Source organism: Cannabis sativa, chromosome 7 (assembly GCF_029168945.1).
Source record: "Cannabis sativa cultivar Pink pepper isolate KNU-18-1 chromosome 7, ASM2916894v1, whole genome shotgun sequence".
In the NCBI taxonomy this organism is placed as follows: Eukaryota; Viridiplantae; Streptophyta; class Magnoliopsida; order Rosales; family Cannabaceae; genus Cannabis; species Cannabis sativa.
Genome location: NC_083607.1, coordinates 37,870,625 through 37,891,178, shown reverse-complemented (window position 1 = coordinate 37,891,178; position 20,554 = coordinate 37,870,625). Strand labels below are relative to the sequence as shown.

The following is a 20,554-nucleotide window of genomic DNA, read 5'->3' as shown; positions in this document are numbered from 1 at the left end:
TCGTGGCTCCGTTCCATGCCTCATTTCATAGGGAACCTCAAAGTGGCTCTATTTCATTATATTCCATCCACATCCCAATTCCATTCATTTAAGATCCCTTTGGTGTCATTGAGATAAGAGATGTCGTTTCTAGTTTATCTCTTTATATATATGGAAAGTTCAAAAATCAGCATATAATAATCCAGAAATGGAATAGAAAAGAACAAGGGGAGGATGATTTTTCAATTTTTTAAACTAGGTTATCTAGTATCCTTATGCATGAAGATAATAAATTCGGTCGTTGTGGTCGGACTCTATTATAGATTTCTACCACATTCTCCATAGGGCCCTCTTATCTCTTCCTTCTCCGAGCTCGCGTTCTGGAAGAAGGAGAAGAAGGAACCAAGAAGAAAGTATCAACAACAACCAGATTTATTACGAGACAGCTCATGATGTTCATATCGATCTATTATGTGCCTCTGCATCTAGCATTGGGTAGACCTCAAACAATAACTGTCCTAGCTCTACCCTATCTTTTGTTTCATTTCTTTTGGAACAATCACAAACACTTTTTTGATTATGGATCTACTAACAGAAATTCAATGCGTAATTTTTTTTTTTTGAAAAATGCATTTATAAATAACTTGAAGTTAGACCTCATGGTCATTACAAAAGATATTAACAGGTCTAGTAGATATCTCTACCATGCCCGTAATATTGTTGTCAAACGCCATTTGGCCACGTTATTGGCCGCGTAGTTACAGTTTCTGGCTATACTAGAAAAATTACAATTAGTCATAAAAGTAGAGAGGAGCTTGCACTGACGCACGTTGTAAGCTTGCTAAGATTACAATTCAATGCGTAATCTTAGCATTCAATGTGTATTCCTGAATATTCTCATTTTTCAATTATTCAACCATTTCATTTTACCAAGTTCAATGTTAGTCAGATTAGTCAACATTTATATGTTTCGATGCAACAACAAGATGTTATTTGTAACAAGTAGTTTTGTTGGTTGGTTAATTGGTCACATTTTATTCATGAAATGGGTTGGATTGGTATTAGTCTGGATACAGCATAATAATTCTATTAGATCTAATGTACTTATTAGATCTAATAAGTACCTCTTGGCAGAATTGAGAAATTTTATGGCTCGAATCTTTAGTATTCTCTTATTTATTACTTGTATCTACTATTTAGGCAGAATACCGTCACCCATTGTTACTAAGAAACTGAACGCAAAGAGTTCTACCGAGGACTTAGTCAAGCAGTTACGGTAGCAGTCCTCTTTGGTTTCTTACATGACAACTTTTGAAGCAAGATAGCCAAGCAAGGATAGCGAGGAATGAGAAAGATACATCTAGAAGGACTGTATTAGGATGGGCCCTAGCGGTTAGTCATGCAGGTGGAAACAACGTTAAATACTATACTACCTTCGATCCGTTCGGTCAACCTCGCCCCTCATCGCTTGTTCGAGAGCTATAACTTAACCGGTGAGATTGTTAGCCAGGTTAGATCTATTTGATTGGGAAGTTCTTAGCGGATATCAAAGGTGCAATCCAACAATCGCATGTGTTAAGTATGGAGAGTAGATTCATTTCACCGAGACTTCGTTCTCGACCGGGACTTCTTCGATATGAGAGATATAGATATAAAGGAAGCTTTCCATTTTCTTCAAAATAAGGTGGAACCAGTTGGCAACCTACGCCATGCTTTTCAACAGAATCTCATGGAAGGGATCTTACACATTCCCGCCTTATTTTTTTTAGGATAAATGTTGTTTTCATGAATTATTGAATTAGAAGCATCTTGGGGACTATTTTCGATGTGAAGTAGACTCGGTTGTAGATCGCTAGGCCCTTTATGAAAAAGGAATTGATAGAGTCAGATTCATATGTAAAGGCTAGGCACCTTCCTCGCATTCGCACCTTTAATAAAGTTTATAGAACTCATGCTACATCTGATCTGCTAATTTAATTAGATATTTTATCTCTTCCTCGGAACAGGTAAATCAGAAATTTGATCTCCATGCCCAGAATCTGAGGAAGGTCTAAGAAGAGGCAACATCAACAGAATCTCCTGCATGGCTCTTTCCTGTCTTTGAATGCCTTGTTAGTACGGTGGATACTAACCTTTTCAAAGGGTCGGTCCTGTCTTGATGTCGAGAATTCGGAATAGAATGCCCTCTTTGGAATAGAATACAGAGACTAGGCTGCACATGAAAGGGAAAGGGCTTACTACTCTCAGTAATACAGAATACACTCTGAGGGCAGTTTGTGCAAGTTAAATTGAAGGCACTTGCAGCTAAGGCGAGGAATCGGCCAAAAGCGCTCACAAGGGAAGATTTTAGCTTATGAATGGTCTAAGAGCCTACTAAAAGTCCTAGAACTATTATCCACGTTATACACAATCTTACTATTATAACTAGTCTTGCTATTAATAGGAGAACTATCTTACTATTAACTCTAAGCTAAGATATACACCTTATTAATACTATCCCCGAAAAAAAGTATCCCATCCCAAGTAGGAATGTTTTTAGGAGAACTACTAGTGTTTATCTTAGGGAATAAATTATTAAGCTGCTTTCTCACTTGCTTGCCCAGGGAAGTCATACCGATATTAAGGAATGGACATTCAGACTCATGTTACGCGTCCACGAAGGGGCCCCTTTTACCCCAGAATCCCGATCCCTAGTTTTCTTTCTCATTGTCTTTATTCACTAGCTTGCCCTTTTTTGTATGCTTTAATTTCAAACTGGTTGGCAGGAAACTAACTAGAAGAAGGTTCCTTATGCAATCTCCCAACTCCAAAAGAAAAAGACCCCCATGCCGCTTGATCTTATTTTCTTGGATTGGAGAGGCCCGTATACATAGCACGCAAGGGATCCACTTGGGGAATTGAAATCCTTATAGTTGGATCTCCCTATAAGCTTTCGTCGATCTTAGGAGCTTAACCCATCGTTTGGCATCCTAATGATGGGGTTCTTCTATCTGTGGGAGCTACTAAGTGACATTCAAATCATTAAATTTAATCGGTAGTCCCTTTGTTATAAAGATCTCGTACTCACCCCTTTTTAGATAAAGTGAAGCGTGCAAAGAGAACAAACAAGATGGTGAGAGCGACGTGGGGCACTCCTCTTTACCCAAAATTTGAGAATTCACAGTATGGTTGAACTCGGGACCGGATCCACAGGCGTTGGAACTACTCTAAGGACTCTCTCCCCTTTAGTGCCGGCAGAAGTAGGTAATCTGGTCCCCTAAGAACTATTGTAGGGACTTCAACAACTTCCTTTATCTATGGGGCTACTAATGTGGCGAGAGACTCCGTGGTAGAGTTTCCCTCTCTCTTCACAAAATGGCTTTATCCATCTCTTAGTTGCAAGGTCTCTCGAGCCTCAATCAAGCGGTTCTCCAAGGCGGAAGGAGCAAGGGTTAAGTTAAAGGGCTAACTATGTTATAGGATTCTATTCCAAGCGAGATCACAAAAGAATCACTTTCGGTCATGTGCATAACCTGGGCCAAGACAAGAATGTCTATTCGTTCTTACCTTACGAACGAAGGCGACCATGGGGGCAGACCAGTTCCTTCTTTCTTTATGTTATGTTGGTTGCGGTGGAGGGCACTTAACTAGAGTTCTTGCGGGCAGGCTTCCTTAGAGGACAGGCTTTCTTACCCCATCCAACTTACTTTTGTTGCTAAACCTGAACCTACACCTAAGAATCCTACAAATACAGGAGACGGTAAAAAAATATGATTTTATTTACTCTCTAGTCAATCTCGTTAGACTGGAACGGGCTATTCTTACTGGTTAGTAGAAACTCTCCCCATTTCAGATAAAAGAAGAAAAAGTCTGTCGGGACGACTCACTAACTACAAGGGGCACCTCTCGCCTATCTAAATTCCAGGCTATGGAGTTTAAGAACAATCAATGGTTTTCTTCAAGTATGACCGTGGTTTTTTCTGGAGTCTGTCCCCCCAGCCAGTATATTTTCTCCTAATTTTCTCGGATTTTGTGTTGACGATCTCAAAGCTCAACATTCTACTGCTCTCTAAAAGGGGACATTATGGATAAGATCATGGCACGAAAATTTACTGTACCCTAAATCTGTTCAACATAGACCCTACTCCCACTCAATAAAAATTTCCTTCCGGATATGAGATAATAAATCTGATTATATTGAAATGGGTTTTATTTAGCGCAAAAAACCCAACAAATATAGCCTGATGTAGACCTTCTGCTATCTTGGCATCCAGCAAAATCAGAATCAGAATACACTACGACCTCCAAATGATCTGACTTCCTATATGTGAGAATGTAATCTTTTATTCTCTAAAGATACCTCATAACCCTCTTGGCTGCTATCCAATGGTCCATACCAGGGTTGCTTAAATATCTGCCTAACATCCCAAAAATGTACGCATTATCTAGATGCGTACATACCTGATGATACATTAGACTCCCTACAACTGATGCATAGGGAATCTTTTTCATTTCCCGAATATCAAGGCTGCTTTTAGGGCATTGACTAAGACTGAATTTATCTCCTTTAGCAATAGGGGTGTCACCTGGTCTACAATCTTGCATGCCAAACCTTTTGAGTACTTTATAAATGTAGCTCTTTTGTGATAATCCAAGAATACCCCGAGAATGATCTCGGTGTATTTTAATTCCTAAAAAAAAAAGAGGCGTCACCAAGATCTTTTATCTCAAATTACTTAGATAGAAATCTCTTGGTTTCATCCAATAAGCCTATATCATTAGTGGCAAGCAATATGTCATCGACATATAGAACCAGAAATATGTATTTACTCCCACTGAACTTGTGATATACACAATCATCAATAATATTCATCTCAAAACCAAATGAGATAATTACTTGATGAAACTTGTGATACCATTGACGAGAAGCTTACTTGAGTCCATAGATAGATTTATTTAATTTTCAAACCATATTCTTTGGGTCACCAACAACAAAGTTTTCTGGTTGCTCCATATAAATTGTCTCATCAATGTCGCCATTGAGAAAAGTTGTTTTAACATCCATCTGATGTAACTGAAGGTCAAAATGAGCAACAAGTGCCAATATTATCCTAAAAGAGTCTTTCGATGAAACCGCAGAGAAAGTCTCTGTATAATCAATGCCTTGTTTCTGAGTATAGCCTTTTGCTACAAGACGTGCCTTAAATCTCACCATATTACCATATTCATCCTTCTTGTTTTTAAGTCCACTTACAACCAATTGGTTTTACACCTTCTGGTAATGGGTCAACTTTCCAAACCTTATTGTCTTTCATAGACTTATTCTCTTCATTCATGGCATCAATCCACTTTTGAGAGTTAGAACTTTTCATGGCCTGATGCAAGTTGATTGGATCATCTTCCATCATTCCAATTTCATCCTCATGTTCTTGAAGAAATACAAAATAATAATCTAAAATAACATTTCTTCTCTCTTGTGGACCTCCTTAATGGCTCTTGTTCTTGAGGGTTTTGAATTTGTTCTTCAGGAACAATAACCTCATCCTGATTTGGGAGTTTTTTAACATTGACTTGTTGAGGTTCCAGATTCATTTCTTGATCAATGACAAGTGTGGAATCATGAACATTGTCTAAAATGATTGTAGTGCCCTAAATAATTAGGCACGCTACCCAAGATACTTATGCAACCTTAATCCCCTAATTGGGATTACTAATAAAATTAGCGCGGAAATTAAACTTTAATTATAAACGGAATTAAAATAAAACTTGTAATAATTTAAACTTTACAATCTAAAAGTTACAGAAGTTGGGATCCCAAAAACATTTACAAAATATTATTACAAGTCCTTTTTCTTTCAGCTGGCCTAAGCGGCAAAACAGAGTCTCAAAAAAAAAAAAACAACACTGGTAGACCCCAACCCACTTGGTCTGATATGGCCCGGACATGTACATTCTTCGTCCAGCTCCTGCACTCATGGCTCATCAGCAATAGTCCTACCCTTTCCTGCACAGTAGAGCACCCGTGAGCCAAGCCCAACAAGATAGTATAAAACATATCAATAATATGCTCACCATATAATATAAACAACAATGCCATTCAAATTTGTCTGTGTGACACAAACCTGCATGTTGCGCTCACATGCCTATTTATGTCTACGTGGCGTAGACCTACGTGTTGTGCTCACACGTCTAAATACAATAAGGCCTTAGAACAGTTCATCTCGGTTCTTGTTACCGAGTCCAACCTGATTATGCCTTGAACGCATAACCCTTAATCTCAACATATATATTTATCACATAATTAATGGTGCCACTGCACTATTTGTCTATTTGCTATATACCTCCGTGTTACACTCACACGCCTATATATGTCTATGTGGCATAGACCTACGTGTTACTCTCACACGCCTATATATGTCTATGTGCCATACACCTACGTGTTACACTCACACGTCTATTTACAATAAGGCCTTAGTAAGGTTTATCTCGATTATAATTATCGAGTCTAACCTGGTTATGCCTTGCTAACATAACCCTATTCATATATATTTACGTAATCCATACATTACGTTCTTTCAGTGGTATATCCTGATATCCAATGACCCACAATTACTAAAATGATCACTTTATTTTTGGCCAAACTTCAAATAACAATACACTAATATATATATGAGCCCATATTGAGGATTTTAATCCAACAATCTCCCACTTGGGCTACATACGTTTTCTGATAGTGTGTAACATTATAAGTGCTTAAACTTTTGCTATCATAATTATAGGCATTTCAAAACAATCTCATCCATTGATTATACTAACATAGGATCAAAGCGGCTTTCGCAACATTTAACATAGCTAAACCCATCAATGGTCACATATATCAATATAACTAAATAACATAGATCAATCATAGATGCATAGCATGAAAACTACATGCAAATGTGATCTTAGCATGCCTATCTCTAACTGGTCCTCCTTAATTGAGATCAATCCTTTATTCTTTCTACCCTTATACTTAAACCTCAATAGAAAGAATACATTCAGAGTACTCAAAACTTAAATCCATACTTTATCTGCAGAATCAAACCATAAATATGTGTCAGCTTGATAGAACATTCTAAATACAAACTCTCACTAAACTAGCACAATCTTAAATAATACCACATCCATATATGAGTAACAAGCTCCTGCAAAGCCTTAAGTGATATATCCTTAATGATCCCGATCACACAAAATATAGAGTTTGTCCTTATTATGTTCTATAGACACCTTATTACTCTAAACTTCATTTTAATAACAATTAGCTCAAAGTCAATGTGCCTTTTGACCTTATAGAGTTAATATTGTTACTAAAATGAAACCTGATTGATTTATTGTCACAACATATATCTTTAATAACTTTCAATACCATTCTTAATTTTGCAACCATATGTGACAAAAAAATCTCACAACTAAAAACTTTATAAGATCAGAATCAGAAATCTTAATGATCTCTAAAATTTTCTATTTTTTTTTTTGTTATTTATGATAAGTGAACATAGAATATTTTGTTCTCCTTAAATTCCTTAGAGCCCATTTGGCTGCATATTAAAAGTTCCTTATATGCTTACTTAAATATCTATCCAACCTTCTTAATGTGTATAAGTACAAAAACATACATGCTTGAGCATATATTAGATTCCAATGTAAATTAAGAATCTTCTATATTTCTTAAATTCTAAGGTTGCTTTTAGGGCAATAATTTAGACAACTTATTTTCTTTAGCTACAAGCCTATAACCTGGTATAGTATCTTTCATGCCAAATTTTTTGAATACTTTACTGATATATCTCTTTTGTTATAATTCAAGAATATTTCAAGAACATTCTCAACAAATCTTGAATTCTTAATACAAAATGAGTATATCATTAATGGCAAGTAATTGTTCACCAATATAATACCAGGATCATATTCTTACTCCCACTAAACCTGTGATAAATACACAATCATCAAAAGCTTATATCTCAAAACCAAATGAGAATACGTAATAAAAATTGTGTTATTGTTGACGAGAAGCTTACTTGAGTCTATACATAGATTTTCCTAATTTGTAAACTATATTCTTTGGCTCTTTTGATACAAAGTTTTATGGTTGCACCATATAACTTTTTTCATCAATATTACCATTGATAAATGACACTTTAATAATCCATTTAATATAACTCAAGACCATAATGAGTAGTCAGTGTCATGCTTGTCCTGAAATAGTCTTTCAATTAAACCAAAAGAAAGTCTATTTAAAATGAATATATGCTTTATGAGTAATTCTTTACATACAAGACACAATGTGCATCTCTCCACATTGCAATTTGCATCCCTCTTGATTATAAATATTTATTTATAACAAATTAGTTTTACACCTTATAGCAATAGGAAAAATACCAAAACTTTATTGTCTCACATCAATTTGTACTCTTTATTTATGATATCAATCCAATTTTGAGAGTTGGAACCTTCATGGCATGATAAAAGTTGATTGGATCATCGTCTATCATTCCATTATTTTCTTATGTCCTTTCTCTGATGAATTTCTTTAATGACACTGATCTTTGAGGTTGTTGAGTTTGGTTATCTGAAACATTTACCATATCTTGAATAGGAAGTTGTTTGATATTGTCTTATCAAGATTCTGGATTCACTTATTGATCAACGAAAGTCATGGAAACCTAAACATTGTCAAAAGTGATAGTTGGAATTGAGTTTAACATTAGTTCCTTCTCAAGAACAATATCTATAATAATCTTATTTCTCCCCCAAACTCAACATCCTCAAAATTATTAAAGTTTCTCGTCTCAAAATTGAACCATAGTGTGGGATCACAAAATTTGTAGCTTTTTAATTACTAGAGTGTTAACGCAGATTTTCGTTAACTAAATTTGAACCTCACAGTAGTGATTTCACGCAGAAATAATAAAAGCCATAGAAATAAAAATATGAACACAAGGTTTTTTTACGTGGTTTTGCAGTTAAAATTCTGCATAGTCCACAAGTCAATCTTATTCAGATTTCTGATTATTTTTTATGACCATGAGTTTTTTCGTCCCCCTTTTTGATCTTCTCTGCCACTATTTATAATTACACAGTGGATAGTAAAATTACAAAAGTTGACTGTAATTTTTACAGCAATTATTCCCTCAAATCATGGGATTTGATTACAAATTATGCTAAGTAAATGCAGTTTTTATTTAGAATCCACACAACTGTGAGTATCTTTCTTTTATTGGACCGAGATGAACACATATTTAAAGATATACTGTAAGCCTTATCTCATGGGGATGCCTCGCTAGGAATGGAGCCGAGTTAACTTTGATGGCAAGCTGTTGCTCGTCATATGACTTCCTGAGATTAATATTGCTTTAACTCTGATAACTACATTTTTTGGTGTCAAGATGATCTTTCTCGCATGCATGCCATCTTACAGCGAGATAGACGCCTCGCTGTCTGTCATCTATTTATACTTAGTTTGTATACCATGTAATATACGCTAAGTGTTTTTATCGTTATTGTTTTTGTTCCACTCGACGAGGTTGAAGCCTCGTCATGCACACTTGCACTCACATGGTTTCTCGTCGATACATAAGTTAGCAGTTCGTACGTTTTTGTCTCACAAAAGACTACTCAGCCAGTTGAGTTATAAACATACTCTACAAATTGTGTTTCTAACGAGTTGTTCCATGCTAAGTGTACTTACGATTGCGTGTTTGAGTTCTTCGTTCTTCCCATCTCGACACGTGTCTTCCTCTATTGTGCTCACCGAATTTTATGTATAATAATGGCCTCTTAAAAAGTTCGTTTTTTTAAAAAAGAGCTTTTTTATGATTACAAAGGGTATTTCCGTCATGTTCCTATTTTTGAAAAGACGCATGTCCTTTGATTTTGGCAGTTGTGCGGTTTTGAGGTACATCAGAATTAAATGACCATCTTTTCCACTCCGCTTTGAATCATGTCCGTAGGATCAAATCTTTCTCTGATCCTGCCACTATCATGGGTATAAAGTAAGAAAAAAGGAACCACCTTTGCATTATTTTCTCCATTTTAAAAACTTTGAAAAAACTCTTAAGCTTCTTCGTCAAGGATCACCATTAAGTTTGTTCGAGGACTAGCATGCCATCTCTGTCCTTGACCTTCTTCCTATGAGTTTCTTCCGACTTCATCCTCTCAAAGTGATCCTTGATTCGTTTGAAGATTTACAGATGGAGTAACCACTCATTGCCCTGAGCCCTAACTTCAAACAGTAAGTTGCTTTCTTCTTTCTGATGTTTGTTACATTGTGTGGATTTATTACTTAGTCTGTTTGTATTGTTGTCATCTCATCTAGTTTTGGTAGTTTTTAGGGTTTAAACTGTATCTAGGTTTATACTAGGGTTCAGGCAATATGTAGGTTATTTTAAGATCTCCAACTCATTACCTTCGGGTTTGATAAAATTCTCTCGAGGGATTGGGACTGCTTTTTACTTGCAGCAATGTCCCACTCTGGTTCAAGAATTTATCGTCTAGAAGTTTTAGAGTTTGAGTTCCCTACAAAATCAGCCATCCTATATAAACCCAACCCTTCAAAACCCACCTCCAAATTAAAGTTGAACGATGCTAGGGTTAGGGAACACGTAGTGAGAACCTAATAGGAAGATATTGGTAGTCGCTACAGGTGTTTCTTGCAAGAAATCTCCGAAGGCAAACGCCGATTCTTGTGAGAAGCAGCCTGGCCAGAACCATCCAGCATGTCCTTTATTCTTGTGGCAAAATCTTTGTTTTTACCCAACGTCACGATTGCTTTTGAACTAGGTGACTTGGATTTTGAAATTATGCCTCCTAAGCCACGTACTTTAAAGACTCCCCAGGTCCCCAATATCACCTTTGAGGCTAAGTTAATAGAATCGAAGGTACGATCTATCTCAGGCTACACGGGCGAGATGCTGAAGACCTGCGGAATTGAACTTGGGCAATCATACCAAGTTAGATCAGTACGAAGGGTGAGTTCAATTGTTACTGTTGGGTTTTATGCCCTAAATAAAACTCATTTCAATATAATCAGATTTACTTATTATAAAGATCAGAAATAACATTTTATGTTGCATGGTTCACATGATTTATTTCATGATTATATATAATGTATGAATTCCATTTAAGTCCAGAACATATGAATTTGTTAATGATTATAGTGTTGTCAGTACATTGGAATATAATCTTAATTATATGTTCGATAGTTTATTCCCTGATTTGTCAGAGCACTGGATTTAGACTGACATGGTATAATCAGCGATAGGTATTCTTACACCTTGGAAAAGTGTTATGTCCTTTCCAGGACATTGGAAAAGTTTACCAGTATCGGATGTATGGAGTATACATCGGAAGGGACCGATATTGAACTTTGATTAGATATATTAGAATTTACCGTAATATCTATTCAATTCAAAATCACCTGTTGATCCTAGATCAAATGATCTTAATCCTAATATGATTAGGTTCAATCTCAAGAGTGTTATTCGTGTTCTTTGATTTGTTAGTTAAGCCTACTTTTGGGTCAGGGTGATACGTACATTTTGGGAACACGATAGTGCAATTGAGTGGGAGCGCTAACATAAATATGGAATCTATAGCTTCTATCTGGCGAATAGAAAGTAAAGGATGCTTTCCTTCGAGCTTAACCAAACAAAAATAAATGGTGGAGTACTCATTTCACTTAGCTGAAATATCATTTATACAGGGTTAAGTGTTTTAAGGATAAAATACATTGTAGGGTGTTACGGTAATTTAATCCCTTTACAGTGTAAATCATCTATATAGAGGATCATTGATCAAATTAGGATTATAACAATGGATAACTAATGACGTATCTATATCGTGGAACATATAGAGCGTTCTATATGACTGAGAGTGCAATTCCAAGTTCTAAGAGTGGATTCAATAAGGAATTAATAAGTTAGCGAATTTACTTGGTAAATTCGGTTCGACTTATTGGAAGCTCGGTTATATAGACCCATGGTCCCCATACTAGTTGAGACCATACTACTTGTAAGACTCATTTAATTGATTTTAATTAATCAATTATAATTCTCAAGATTAGACTATGTCTATTTGTGAATTTATCACTTATTAAGGGTAAAACAGTAAATAGAGAGTTTAAAGGGTATATTTATTAATTGGGAAACTTTGATTAGTTTTTATTAATAAATAAAATAAATGACAATATATTATTCAATAATTAATTATAGTTATTAAATAATTAGATTTGACATTTATGTGGTTGAATGAGAAAATTGACAATTTTGGAGAATGGGAAACTAGGAATGATAAAATAGGAAAGTTGCAAAAGTGAGAGGCTTGTTTCCATATTGCTATGGCCAGCCACTTTGCTTCCCTTTTCTCATTTTATTTTTCATTTTTAAATTTCAAGTAATTTAACCTTAACCCTATGTGGTATTCTATAAATAGAAGGTAAAGGCTTCAGGTTTCACACACACATTATTGCATTATTTTCTTTCACGCAAACACTCTGAAGCCGCCACTCCCTCTCTCTCTTTTCTTCTCTAAATTTCGAAATCCCTTGAGTGAATGAGTAGTGCCCACACACATCAAGTGGTACCTCAATCATAGTATGTAAGACTGTGGAAAATCAGCATCAAAGAAGGAGAGGAAAAGATCCAGATTCAGATCTTGATAATGCTCTGCTACAGAAAGGATCCAAGGGCTAGAGATATGAATGGAAGGAGTCATTATATTCCGCTGCACCCGATGTAAGGTTTTCTTAAACTCTTATGTGTTTATTTCATTGTTTTAGAATTCATATTAGGGTGTTAATCAAACATACTTGGTAGTAAATCTAGATCCTGGTAAAATATTTCCAACAGTCACCCCCTGCGCGTATTGCCAGCAGTAACCCGGGGACCAGCAGTGAGACTAGTACCAGTAGTTCGACTAGTATGGGCGTCTGGAGCCTTGAACATATTAGTGCAGGGGCCACGCTTCCTCTCCGGGACTACTTCAAAGATTATATAAATCACATTGGAGTTGCCCCATTCTAGTTGACTCCCATCTCTTATAGGATTCTCGCTAGTTTGAAAGTCTTATACAAAATTCTGAACTGGGGGTGTCACACACCAGTAGAGATTGAGTATCTTTACTCAGTTAAGGCCATTCCGTCAAGGAAGAACGCCGTAGGGGACTTTTTCTATCTCGGTACTCATTCTAGCGAGCCTAAAATTATTGTAGACTTGCCAAATAAAGTATCCTTCAAGAAGAAGTTCTTCTAGACGTCTGGTCTTTCCCCCATCGACACAACCATGTTTTGTAAACTTCGTAAGTGATTGTTCTCTTCTTGCTCATTTACATCAATCTTTGTTTTTCAGGTTTATGACTGATGTTTTATTTATTTTGACAGCTCTCATGACGAGGCCTACTCCTACCCTCGAGATGGTTAGTAGGCATAGGCGACTGATAACTCTTCCCTACGGTCTTCGGTCATGCAATTTCCTTTTGAGTGAGGCCAACCTGCGATCAGTGGGCCTTCTTGCTGATAAGGAATATACTTGTGATTACAAGATTCCCAAGTATTCTTCTTGGTAGCTGATTACTATTTTGAGCGAGGACCAGGCCTGGGATCTCTTGGCTCAAGCACAATACCTTCAAAATACTACCCCTCAAGAATCCGGTGAAGGAGCATCCCGAGGTAATCAATGTGGCTGGTCTCCTACTATACTTAGGGTTGAACGTAATACATTAGTCACCTTCCAAGGCTCCCACCTTAATTTATATGTTTGGAATTCCCTTCTCCTTTATCGCATTGCTCATAAGTTTGACATTGGTATCCTAGATTCCACTTCCAGGTTAACTGTCACGAGTCATATTATGGTATAGCTGATCAATACGGTACTATTAAAGATAGGGCAGGTCACATAGATGTGAGCTGAGATTTATAACCAATCGAGCCTTTTGATATATTCAAGATTACAGGCTGTAGGGATTTTAGTGGTTATTATGGTCCCTCTACCCCTTCATCTAGTGATAGCTTGCCTTCTAGTGACTTTGGTATATCCCTTAGGTGGAAAATTATATTTCTCCCTTTTTCATCAGCCTTTTTAATAATTGTAACACCTTGTCCTGTTTTGCAGACATGAGTTATGAAGATATCATGGACTAGAAGGGGAAGAAAAGGACAACAAACCCTGGGGTCCCTACAGCTGCTAAAGTTGTTCCTCCCAAGAGGCAAAGGAAAACCACCACCCATAAGAAGAAATAACTAGCCGAACCCATTGATCTCGAGGCCTCTATCAACAAAATCTAAGAACAAGCTCCTCCTCCAGTCATTTCCGATGCGAATGCACCTCGCCCCGAGACAACCCCTGCTACTGCTTCTTCAAGAAGACCATTGAGACCTTGTCGGGCGCAGCAGGAGAGGTTGCGTCTGAATTGGCCCAAGCATATGGAGTTGCCTGCTGGTGCAAACTTCAAACTCTTCTTCCCCTTGATTGGGATTTTCTCAATCTTAGGAGTTCAAAAGAGATGCTTTCAAGGAGCTTGGACTATAACTTCATGGTACATTGGATTTTGTTATTATAATTATATTATTCTTTTTATACCTCTTTCATATTCATTTGTTTGCAATTCTCCAGGCTTCTTTTGCTTCCAATTGACTACTCTCTGAGCGGCTTGAATACTTGGAGGGTGAGGTCCACAAATTACTATCCCAATGCAAGGTTATGAGTAAGCATTGGGACGACGCCCAACAGGACAATACCCACCTTAAGCAAGAAGCTGAGAAAGATATGGAGGAAGCCGAGAAGGCAAAAGAGGAAGCCGAGAAGGCAAAAAAGGAAACTGAAAAGGCAAAAGAGGAAGTCGAGAAGACCGTCAAAGCCCAAGCCGATGAGTTTGAGAAGAAGCTTGCTGAAAAAGAAGCCAAGACCGTAGAGCGATGCGACAAGGTTGGTTTTCGCACTGTATATCGGGCCTGGATGGTGAACCCTAATATGGTGCAGGAAGAGGAAACTTTAGCTCTTTGCTAGAAGACCATGATGGAGGAAGAAGATGGCGAGGTCGAGGAAGAAGAAGAAGAAGATTTGTCCAAGTCTCCCAGCATGTAGACTTGGTTATTTATTTATCTCCTTTTTTCCTTTTAGAAAATGGCCCTTTGGCCGAGACAATGGTTTGCCCATGGTGACACTTTTTTTTTTTGTAAAGACAGATTTGCAAGGTTGGATGGCCAACTTTGTTTTTTTTATGCCTCATACTTTTAAGTTTAAAGTTTAATGTGTAGATGTTTGCTTGCGTTTCATTCACAATCTAAATAATCACATGCATAAAGTTTATTAGGGGTTTCCATTGCTCGTATTTTCCTCTGATGCTAAGTAGTTTATTTCCTACTTTACGCGCAAGCAACTTATCTGCCCAACCCTCAACCTGCGAGCTATCATTGATTCCACCTCGCGATCATCAGAAATGATCATATTTTAAGCAAACTCAAATATATTTTTATTGAACTTGTCATTTTCTATATATTTTCATTGCTTACATGAGTAGTTAGATCTTCTACCCATGTGTTAGGTTTAAGTATTATTTTAAGACACTTTGACATCTCGTTTAATACTTTTCCTTAGCGTGAGCCGTTAGTATATAGCTTTATGCGCTAATCATAACTTTTGATTTTCCTTTCTCGTCAGATAGGTTTTAAACCAAAAATTATAGTTGTTTGATCCCTTTCTCGCAAAAAGGTTGTTGGGAATTATTTTACCAGGATCTTAGATCTACTCACAAGTATGTTTATTAACATCCTAAATATGAACTTTCTAAAACGATAAAATAAACACATATAAAGTTAAGAAAACCTTACATTGATGCAGCGGAATAAATGTCTCCTTCCACTCAGATCTCTAACCCTTGATTCCTTTCGTAGCAGTATAATCAAGATGTGAGCCCGAATCTCCTTCTTCTTCAAGCTTTGATCCTTCACAGTCTTCCAATCTATGATTGAGTTACTGCTTGCTGTGTGTGGGCACTTACTCTTTCACTAGGGTCACGAAAAAGATGAAGGGAAAAGAGAGAGAAAGATTTCGGCCAAGGTAGAGAGTGAGGAAGGCTCAATTTTTCTGAAGAGAGAAATTTCTGTCAGAAAGGTTTGTTGAAAACTTGTATTTTGACTGAGCCATCACTTTCTATTTATAGGCAACCACTAGGTCTAGGTTTAGAATTATTTGGCATTAAAATAATGAAAATATTAATTTGAAAAAGCCTTTTAAGTGGCCGGCCATATGGTGTTATTGGGCCTCACTTAATTTTGCAATTTTATCAAATTTTATCTTTATTTTCTCAAAAATGCCAATTTTCCAATTCTAACCTTTTAAATGCCAAAACTAATTATTTAATAGCTAAAATACATTATTAAATAATATTGTCATTTAATTTAATTATTAATTAGACATATAAAGTCTATTAATAAATAAATAAACCTAGAAAACTCTTTTCCTTACAATTTCACCCCTGCTTAGTGAAAATTCATAAAATTAGACATAGTCTAACTTTAGAATTATAATTGACCAATCACGAATCAATTAATGAGTCTTACAAGCAGAATGTTCTCAACTAGAATGGGGACCATGGATCTATATGCTGAGCTTCCAATAAGTGAACCAAATTTACCAAGTAAATTCCTACTTATTAATTCTTCGTTGAATCCACTCTTAGAACTTAGAATTGCACTCTCAGACTTATATAGAGCATATTGTATGTTTCACGATACCAATATACTATCTCATTTAACCATTGTTATAATCTTATTGTGATTTAAAGATCCTCTATATAGATGATTTACATCGAGATGGGATTTCTTTACCGTTCTCACCCCTCAATGTATTTTTCCCCATAAAACACTTAGCTACCTGTAAATGGTGTTTAGTGATCTAATAATTAGTCAGTTAAACAAGAGCTCATCCATTTACTTCTATTTGCTAAGCTCGAAGGGAATCATCACTTAACTTCTATACACCAGTAGAAGCTATAGATTCCATATTTATGTTCAGCACTCCCACTCAATCATACTATCATGTTCTCGAAATATACGTATCACCCTGACCCGAAAGTAGGCTTAACTAATAAATCTAAGAACATGAATAGCACTCCTGAGTTGAGCCTAAGCATATCAGGATTTAGATTCTTTTAATCTTAAGATCAACTACTGATATTGACTTGGAAAGATATGTATAACGGTAAGTTTGTAATATCTTAACTTAGTTGCAATATCGGTCCAGTCCAATGTATACTCCATACATTCGAAACTAGTATACTTTACTAATGTCCTGGAAAGAACATAGCACTTACTCCAAGTGTAAGTACACATCATCGCTGATTATCACATTAGTGTAAATCCAATAACACTGATGAAACAGGGACCAAAACTTTTGATTCATATGATCACAATCACATTCCACTGTGTTGACGATACTGTAATTGTGAATAAACATATGATCTGGATTTAACTGATTTTGTGTGAATGAATGTAATAAACATATTAAACATGTTAAACCATTAGCATGTAAAATTCATGCAAACATCAATCACTTCAAATTTCTTTTATTGATAACTAATCAGATTGTAAAGAGTTTTATTTAGGGCATAAAACCTAACAAACTCCCACTTGCACTAATATAAAACAAACTGCGCAAATAGGTTAATCTGATGTCTTGATCTTCAGATCAAGTGTAGTATATTTGAATCCACCCAAACTTCTGGAAACTAGTTCATAAATACACTTATGAAACATCCTTTACTATATGCTTTACTTATCAAGGGATACTGAAATCTTTACTGTTTTAAAAGTACATCTGAATTAACAGAAGACATATCTCTCATATTTTAAAATATGTAATTGAGATAATACAGTGTAGACTTTTCTTCAGTGATATAACTTTCTGGTATTTTCGAATAGACCAAGTTATAGTTCTTCTCTGGTAGAGCTTGAATTATTATACAATAATTCCTCCACCCCCAAAGTAAGCACCATCTCATATAAATCGAAATTAGATGGTGAGATACAAAGACAACTGATACACAGTTCCTTAATATCTGACATATAGATCACTTTCATAAATCCTTCTTGAATATCTTCTAATGTTCCCTATTTGATTACATCTCAGATAGCTCCCACTCAATAGCAGATGTCTGGTTAAATAATACTTTTAACCTCTGATTGTTTAGAGAGTTACCTAGTTGTGACTTTTGTGTTAGTCTGAAACTTTAAGTTAAGACTAAGTCATCAACATAGCAGACTAGTATTTGAAGTGAAAAATACATGCCAGAGATTAAAGTAATCAAAATTAAGATACCATCAAATTTTATGAGGATTAAGAATTCTTGGTTCAAGTCATTCGAATGGACTGAACTAGAGTTCTTTATCTTATTCTCATAATTCTGATAAGCTATACCTATCCATGTGAATGGTTAGATTTGCTTTTCAGTAGTGTTCTTAAGTACCTATCACAATTATCAACCTAATGAAGATGGGTATAGAACTTTAAAATTCTCCCACTCAATTAAGGTAATGTGAAACTTTAACAAAGAACTTTCAAAGGTATCAAACTTTTACTTACAACAGTAAAATCGAAATGGAACATACAATCAAGATCAAGAATTTATATTGACAATAGCTGACTCATTATATTACTTCTATGTTTAAACAAGATATGTGTTTCATAGGGAATTGTGGAATAGACTCCACCCCTAAGAATATACATATAGGGTACTTGTGGATAACCTCCACCCCTAAGTATATAGAGATTATGATCCACCCCTAAAGGTTGTAAAGATCATGATTCTCTTAGTGTGATAGAGTTTATGTGGAGTTGAATACTATCCAGAGTTCATTAGATATAAAAGATCGTTGAACTGCATAGTTTTCTTAACTTTTCTCCACCCCTATCAGATCATAAGATCCTTTTATTAAACAAATTCTTAATAATTGTATGAGAATTAACAATTATTGATAAACATAGAAATAATTTCTAATGTTTATATAATATAACTCTATGAAGAGTTGTAAATATTATAGAATTTGCATCAATAATAAAAACACTTACACATACAAACATACAAATATAATGTGGTAATAATTGATGAAGATAAATTAAATGAAGCTCTATCTCATTAATTGCAATAGGGAATTTCGAAAAAAAAACTTTATTAATATTAAAAAAAAATATTGCAACAATATGAGAGAAACAGGGATAAATATCCCTAACTAAAATTTGAAATCCAAATTGTCTTTAAACTAAAACAATTAATTCAAATTGAAGAGCTTCATCTTCATCTGGACGATTTTACCCTTTGGTCCAGCTTTCTGATCGAACTCATTTGAGTTCAAGTAGCTGGGCCTATGAGAAGAAGAATACAAATAAACAAAGTTTAGTCCAGAATCATAAATCCAATTGGATAATAATTCACTAAACTTTTAAAGTTTATTGATGGAAATACCTTGTTTCTTTGCAAGAAGTTTAGGACACTGGGATTTCCAATGACCTTTTTCATTGCAGTGGAAACACTTTCCTTTAAGTGTAGCATCACCAGAAGGAGCAGCCTTTTTCATGGCTTTTGTTCGCTTCTTGGTGTTCTTCCACTTCTTCTTCGATTTGGGCTTTGAAGCAGAGACAACATTTGCTTCAAGTTTTATCGTCCCATTACCATTACCAGGATGAGGTTTACTCCCTTTCTTCTTGGGTCCTCCAATCAAATTTTCATAAGTTTGAAGGTCATTGACTAATTCATGAAAGTCAATTTCCTTTTTATTCATGACATAATTTGATGTATATGGTAGAAATGCTGGAGTCAGGCTATTCAAGATAAGACTAACTTGAGTAGCACTGTCCATTTCAGCACCATGATCCTGGGCTTCTTGGAAATAACTGGACATGAGGAGGACATGATCACGCACGTTTTGATGAGGTTCCATCCGTGCATTGATGTACTTCTTAATCGCGTCAAAGCGTGACTGAAGTGATGCCTTACCGAATAGCTCATTTAACTTCGTCATAACTTCAGCAGCCTTCTCAGTTTTAGAAAACCGAGTTTTGAGGGTGTCAACCATGCTAGAAAGCATAAAGTATAGAGCTTTGTCATTTGCCTTCTACCAACGCTCATACTTTTCTTTAACAGCTTTGGATGCATTGTCCCCAGGCACTTCAGGTGAGGCTCAGTTCCTATGAGAGCAATATTAATGTTCTCATTCCATTTATTAAAGTTAGATCCATTCAGCTTATTTTCAGTCAACAGTGATAACATGGGATTCATTTTGACAAAACAGGATACTACAAAATAATAGAAATCAACAAATAGAAATTAATAATGGTTTAACACACAAAATCAATTCAGAAATTATAAGCACATAGCAAGTAGGAATGATATGAGAAAATACTTAAAAATTCAATCCTAAATAATTTCCAAGGTTTTCAACAAACTGATATCAGTGTCCCGTTTAGGCGAGAGTCAAAGCTACCATCCATTGAATAGAGTTGTCAGCTCATCTAAAATGTTAAACATTCTAGCAACCTTTTATTCAATGTTAAACATTGAATAGAGT

General features: G+C 35.7%; 1 pseudogene; it reads left to right on the top strand.

Annotated features, from left to right (window-relative positions):
- Positions 1 to 258: 258 nt before the first annotated feature.
- On the top strand, positions 259 to 14,131 carry LOC133039704 (protein TIC 214-like; annotated as a pseudogene).
- The last annotated feature ends 6,423 nt before the right edge of the window (positions 14,132 to 20,554 follow it).